Raw genomic sequence first — 5,000 nt, forward strand, 5'->3', positions numbered from 1 at the left:
CAGCCCAACCACAGTGGACATGCCCAATCTCGTCTGATCTTGGAAACTATGCAGTGTTGGGCCTGGTTAGTACTTGGATGGGAGACCACCTGGGAATACCAGGAGCTGTAGGTAATTTTCTACTGCCAAAACATTCTTTTCTATTAGATTTTACATTTAATTTTTCAACTTTTCATTGAATTTACTTGAGTTAAGAAGTAAAAGAGGTCTAAAGTTAATGTTTTTGAGCACCTACAGCCAAACCACACAGGACATGCCCAATCTCGTCAGATCTTGGAAACTATGCAGTGTTTGGCCTGGTTAGTACTTGGATGGGAGACCACCTGGGAATACCACGTGCTGTAGGTAATTTTATATAGCCATAACATTGTTATCTATTACATTTTACATTACATTTTTTACAACTTATCAATGAATTAACTTGAGTTAAGAAGTAAATAAGGTCTAAAGATACATTTTTTGAGTGCCTACAGCCAAACCACACTGGACATGCCCAATCTCGTCTGATCTTGGAAGCTATGCAGTGTTGGGCCTGGTTAGTACTTGAATGGTAGACAACCTGGGAATACCAGGTGCTGTAGGTAATTTTATACTGCAATAACATTCTTTTCTATTATATTTTACATTTAATTTTTTCAACTTATCAATGAATTTACTTGAGTTAAGAAGTAAAAGATGTCTAAAGTTAATGTTTTTAAGCACCTACAGTCAAACCACACTGGACATGCCCAATCTCATCTGATCTTGGAAGCTATGCAGTGTTGGGCCTGGTTAGTACTTGGATGGGAGACCACCTAGTAATCTCAGGTGCTGTAGGTAATTTTATACAGCCATAACAGTCTTTTCTATTACTTTTTACATTTAATTTTTTCAACTTATCAATGAATTTACTTGAGTTAAGAAGTAATAGAGGTCTAAAGTTAATGCTTTTGAGCACCTACAGCCAAACCACACTGGACATGCCCAATCTCGTCTGATCTTGGAAGCTATGCAGTGTTTTGCCTGGTTAGTACTTGGACTGGAGACCACCTGGGAATACCAGGTGCTGTAGGTAATTTTATATAGCCATAACATTCTTTTCTATTACATTTTACATTACATTTTTTCAACTTATCAATGAATTTACTTGAGTTAAGAAGTAAAAGAGGTCTAAAGGTAATGTTTTTGAGCGCCTACAGCCAAACCACACTGGACATGCCCAATCTCATCTGATCTTGGAAGCTATGCAGTGTTGGGATGGTTAGTACTTGGATGGGAGACCACCTGGGAATACCAGGAGCTGTAGGTAATTTTATGCTGCCATAACATTCTTTTCTATTACATTTTACATTTAATTTTTCAACTTATCATTGAATTTACTTGAGTTAAGAAGTAAAAGAGGTCTAAAGTTAATGTTTTTGAGCACCTACAGCCAAACCACACTGGACATGCCCAATCTCGTCTGAACTTGGAAACTATACAGTGTTGGGCCTGGTTAGTACTTGGATGGGAGACCACCTGGAAATACCAGGTGCTGTAGGTAAATTTATACTGCAATAACATTCTTTTCTATTACATTTTACATTTAATTTTTTCAACTTATCAATGAATTTACTTGAGTTAAGAAGTAATAGAGGTCTAAATTTAATGCTTTTGAGCACCTACAGCCAAACCACACTGGACATGCCCAATCTCGTCTGATCTTGGAAGCTATGCAGTGTTGGGCCTGGTTTGTATTTGGATGGGAGACCACCTGGGAATTCCAGGTGCTGTAGGTAATTTTAGACAGCCATAACATTCTTTTCTATTACATTTTACATTTAAATTTTTCAACTTATCAATGAATTTCCGTGAGTTAAGAAGTAATAGAGGTCTAAAGTTAATGTTTTTGAGCACCTACAGCCAAACCACACTGGACATGCCCAATCTCGTCTGATCTTGGAAGCTATGCAGTGTTGGGCCTGGTTAGAACTTTGATGGGAAACCACCTGGGAATGCCAGGTGCTGTAGGTAATTTTATATAGCCATAACATTATTTTCTATTACATTTTACATTACATTTTTTCAACTTATCAATGATATTACTTGAGTTAAGAAGTAATAGAGGTCTAAATTTAATGCTTTTGAGCACCTACAGTCAAACCACACTGGACATGCCCAATCTCGTCTGATCTTGGAAGCTATGCAGTGTTGGGCCTGGTTTGTACTTGGATGGGAGACCACCTGGGAATACCAGGTGCTGTAGGTAATTTTATACAGCCAAAACATTCTTTTCTATTACATTTTACATTTAATTTTTTCAACTTATCAATGATTTTACTTGAGTTAAGAAGTAAAAGAGGTCTAAAGTTAATGTTTTTGAGAACCTGCAGCCAAACCACACTGGACATTCCCAATCTCGTCTGATCTTGGAAGCTATGCAGTGTTGGGCCTGGTTAGTACTTGGATGGGAGACCACCTAGGAATACCAGGTGCTGTAGGTAATTTTATACTGCCATAACATTCTTTTCTATTACATTTTACATTTAATTTTTTCAACTTATCATTGAATTTACTTCAGTTGAGAAGTAATAGAGGTCTAAAGTTAATGTTTTTGAGCACTTACATCCAAACCACACTGGACATGCCCAATCTCGTCTGATCTTGGAAGCTATACAGTGTTGGGCCTGGTTAGTACTTGGATGGGAGACCTCCTGGGAATTCTAGGAGCTGTAGGTAATTTCATATTGCCATAACATTCTTTTCTATTACATTTTACATTTCATTTTTCAACTTAATCATTGAATTTAGTTGAGTTAAGAAGTAAAAGAGGTCTAAAGTTAATGTTTTTGAACACCTACAGCCATACCACACTGGACATGCCCAATCTCGTCTGAACTTGGAAGCTATGCAGTGTTGGGCCTGGTTAGTACTTGGATGGGAGACCACCTGGGAATACCAGGTGCTGTAGGTAATTTTATACTGCCATAACATTCTTTTCTATTACATTTTACATTTAATTTCTTCAACTTATCAATGAATTTTCTTGAGTTAAGAGGTAATAGAGGTCTAAAGTTAATGTTTTTGAGCACCTACAGCCAAACCACACAGGACATGCCCAATCTCGTCAGATCTTGGAAACTATCCAGTGTTTGGCCTGGTTAGTACTTGGATGGGAGACCACCTGGGAATACTAGGTGCTGTAGGTAATTTTATATAGCCATAACATTGTTATCTATTACATTTTACATTACATTTTTTACAACTTGTCAATGAATTAACTTGAGTTAAGAAGTAAATAAGGTCTAAAGATACATTTTTTGAGTGCCTACAGCCAAACCACACTGGACATGCCCAATCTCGTCTGATCTTGGAAGCTATGCAGTGTTGGGCCTGGTTAGTACTTGAATGGTAGACAACCTGGGAATACCAGGTGCTGTAGGTAATTTTATACTGCAATAACATTCTTTTCTATTATATTTTACATTTAATTTTTTCAACTTATCAATGAATTTACTTGAGTTAAGAAGTAAAAGATGTCTAAAGTTAATGTTTTTAAGCACCTACAGTCAAACCACACTGGACATGCCCAATCTCATCTGATCTTGGAAGCTATGCAGTGTTGGGCCTGGTTAGTACTTGGATGGGAGACCACCTAGTAATCCCAGGTGCTGTAGGTAATTTTATACAGCCATAACAGTCTTTTCTATTACTTTTTACATTTAATTTTTTCAACTTATCAATGAATTTACTTGAGTTAAGAAGTAATAGAGGTCTAAAGTTAATGCTTTTGAGCACCTACAGCCAAACCACACTGGACATGCCCAATCTCGTCTGATCTTGGAAGCTATGCAGTGTTTTGCCTGGTTAGTACTTGGACTGGAGACCACCTGGGAATACCAGGTGCTGTAGGTAATTTTATATAGCCATAACATTCTTTTCTATTACATTTTACATTACATTTTTTCAACTTATCAATGAATTTACTTGAGTTAAGAAGTAAAAGAGGTCTAAAGGTAATGTTTTTGAGCACCTACAGCCAAACCACACTGGACATGCCCAATCTCATCTGATCTTGGAAGCTATGCAGTGTTGGGATGGTTAGTACTTGGATGGGAGACCACCTGGGAATACCAGGAGCTGTAGTTAATTTTATGCTGCCATAACATTCTTTTCTATTACATTTTACATTTAATTTTTCAACTTATCATTGAATTTACTTGAGTTAAGAAGTAAAAGAGGTCTAAAGTTAATGTTTTTGAGCACCTACAGCCAAACCACACTGGACATGCCCAATCTCGTCTGAACTTGGAAACTATACAGTGTTGGGCCTGGTTAGTACTTGGATGGGAGACCACCTGGAAATACCAGGTGCTGTAGGTAAATTTATACTGCAATAACATTCTTTTCTATTACATTTTACATTTAATTTTTTCAACTTATCAATGAATTTACTTGAGTTAAGAAGTAATAGAGGTCTAAATTTAATGCTTTTGAGCACCTACAGCCAAACCACACTGGACATGCCCAATCTCGTCTGATCTTGGAAGCTATGCAGTGTTGGGCCTGGTTTGTATTTGGATGGGAGACCACCTGGGAATTCCAGGTGCTGTAGGTAATTTTAGACAGCCATAACATTCTTTTCTATTACATTTTACATTTAAATTTTTCAACTTATCAATGAATTTCCGTGAGTTAAGAAGTAATAGAGGTCTAAAGTTAATGTTTTTGAGCACCTACAGCCAAACCACACTGGACATGCCCAATCTCGTCTGATCTTGGAAGCTATGCAGTGTTGGGCCTGGTTAGTACTTTGATGGGAAACCACCTGGGAATACCAGGTGCTGTAGGTAATTTTATATAGCCATAACATTATTTTCTATTACATTTTACATTACATTTTTTCAACTTATCAATGATATTACTTGAGTTAAGAAGTAATAGAGGTCTAAATTTAATGCTTTTGAGCACCTACAGTCAAACCACACTGGACATGCCCAATCTCGTCTGATCTTGGAAGCTATGCAGTGTTGGGCCTGGTT

At 37.3% G+C, this 5,000-nt stretch overlaps 2 non-coding genes and 20 pseudogenes across 2 annotated transcripts; all 22 read left to right on the forward strand.

The window, feature by feature from the left end:
* The window catches only part of LOC148488548 (5S ribosomal RNA), a 119-nt pseudogene extending 5 nt beyond the window's left edge, over positions 1 to 114 (forward strand).
* Positions 115 to 229: 115 nt separating this feature from the next.
* On the forward strand, positions 230 to 348 carry LOC148488549 (5S ribosomal RNA; annotated as a pseudogene).
* A 117-nt stretch (positions 349 to 465) lies between these two features.
* Positions 466 to 584, forward strand: LOC148488550 (5S ribosomal RNA; annotated as a pseudogene).
* A 116-nt stretch (positions 585 to 700) lies between these two features.
* Positions 701 to 819, forward strand: LOC148488551 (5S ribosomal RNA; annotated as a pseudogene).
* Positions 820 to 935: 116 nt separating this feature from the next.
* Positions 936 to 1,054, forward strand: LOC148488552 (5S ribosomal RNA; annotated as a pseudogene).
* A 116-nt stretch (positions 1,055 to 1,170) lies between these two features.
* On the forward strand, positions 1,171 to 1,288 carry LOC148488553 (5S ribosomal RNA; annotated as a pseudogene).
* A 115-nt stretch (positions 1,289 to 1,403) lies between these two features.
* LOC148488554 (5S ribosomal RNA) lies at positions 1,404 to 1,522 on the forward strand (annotated as a pseudogene).
* A 116-nt stretch (positions 1,523 to 1,638) lies between these two features.
* LOC148488555 (5S ribosomal RNA) lies at positions 1,639 to 1,757 on the forward strand (annotated as a pseudogene).
* Positions 1,758 to 1,873: 116 nt separating this feature from the next.
* On the forward strand, positions 1,874 to 1,992 carry LOC148488556 (5S ribosomal RNA; annotated as a pseudogene).
* Positions 1,993 to 2,108: 116 nt separating this feature from the next.
* On the forward strand, positions 2,109 to 2,227 carry LOC148488557 (5S ribosomal RNA; annotated as a pseudogene).
* Positions 2,228 to 2,343: 116 nt separating this feature from the next.
* On the forward strand, positions 2,344 to 2,462 carry LOC148488558 (5S ribosomal RNA; annotated as a pseudogene).
* A 116-nt stretch (positions 2,463 to 2,578) lies between these two features.
* On the forward strand, positions 2,579 to 2,697 carry LOC148488559 (5S ribosomal RNA; annotated as a pseudogene).
* Positions 2,698 to 2,813: 116 nt separating this feature from the next.
* Positions 2,814 to 2,932, forward strand: LOC148488560 (5S ribosomal RNA). The gene has a single exon (XR_015871594.1). It is a non-coding gene; the product is annotated as a 5S ribosomal RNA (ribosomal RNA).
* Positions 2,933 to 3,048: 116 nt separating this feature from the next.
* On the forward strand, positions 3,049 to 3,167 carry LOC148488561 (5S ribosomal RNA; annotated as a pseudogene).
* A 117-nt stretch (positions 3,168 to 3,284) lies between these two features.
* Positions 3,285 to 3,403, forward strand: LOC148488562 (5S ribosomal RNA; annotated as a pseudogene).
* A 116-nt stretch (positions 3,404 to 3,519) lies between these two features.
* On the forward strand, positions 3,520 to 3,638 carry LOC148488563 (5S ribosomal RNA; annotated as a pseudogene).
* Positions 3,639 to 3,754: 116 nt separating this feature from the next.
* Positions 3,755 to 3,873, forward strand: LOC148488564 (5S ribosomal RNA; annotated as a pseudogene).
* Positions 3,874 to 3,989: 116 nt separating this feature from the next.
* Positions 3,990 to 4,107, forward strand: LOC148488565 (5S ribosomal RNA; annotated as a pseudogene).
* A 115-nt stretch (positions 4,108 to 4,222) lies between these two features.
* LOC148488566 (5S ribosomal RNA) lies at positions 4,223 to 4,341 on the forward strand (annotated as a pseudogene).
* A 116-nt stretch (positions 4,342 to 4,457) lies between these two features.
* Positions 4,458 to 4,576, forward strand: LOC148488567 (5S ribosomal RNA; annotated as a pseudogene).
* Positions 4,577 to 4,692: 116 nt separating this feature from the next.
* LOC148488568 (5S ribosomal RNA) lies at positions 4,693 to 4,811 on the forward strand. Its single transcript, XR_015871163.1, has one exon. It is a non-coding gene; the product is annotated as a 5S ribosomal RNA (ribosomal RNA).
* Positions 4,812 to 4,927: 116 nt separating this feature from the next.
* LOC148488569 (5S ribosomal RNA) overlaps positions 4,928 to 5,000 on the forward strand; it is a 119-nt pseudogene continuing 46 nt past the window's right edge.

Source organism: Taudactylus pleione, unplaced genomic scaffold (genome assembly GCF_031769625.1).
Source record: "Taudactylus pleione unplaced genomic scaffold, aTauple2 ptg000550l, whole genome shotgun sequence".
NCBI lineage: Eukaryota > Metazoa > Chordata > Amphibia > Anura > Myobatrachidae > Taudactylus > Taudactylus pleione.